The sequence below is a fragment of the Eimeria mitis genome, genomic scaffold (genome assembly GCF_000499745.2).
Source record: "Eimeria mitis Houghton genomic scaffold, Emh_scaff4606, whole genome shotgun sequence".
NCBI classification, from domain to species: domain Eukaryota; phylum Apicomplexa; class Conoidasida; order Eucoccidiorida; family Eimeriidae; genus Eimeria; species Eimeria mitis.
Genome location: NW_013572914.1, coordinates 4517 through 4881, shown reverse-complemented (window position 1 = coordinate 4881; position 365 = coordinate 4517).

Genomic DNA, 365 nt, shown 5'->3' with positions numbered 1-365 from the left:
TCACAAGCAAACAACTCCTAAACCACAAACCCTAAACCCTAAACCCTAAACCCTAAACCCTAAACCCTAAACCCTAAACCCTAGGCCTGAGACCCTAAACCCTAAACCGTAAACCCGAAACCCTAAACCCTAAACCCGAGGCCCTAAATAATAAACCATAAACATAATAGCAACAATCGAGACATACACACAAACCCTAAACCCTAAACCCTAAACCCTAAACCCTAAACCCTAAACCCTGAACATAGTAGCAACAATCGAGACATACACACAAACCCTAAACTCTAAACCCTAAACAATAAACCCTAAACAAAACAGCAACAATCAATACATACACACAAACCCTAAACCCTAAACCCTAAACC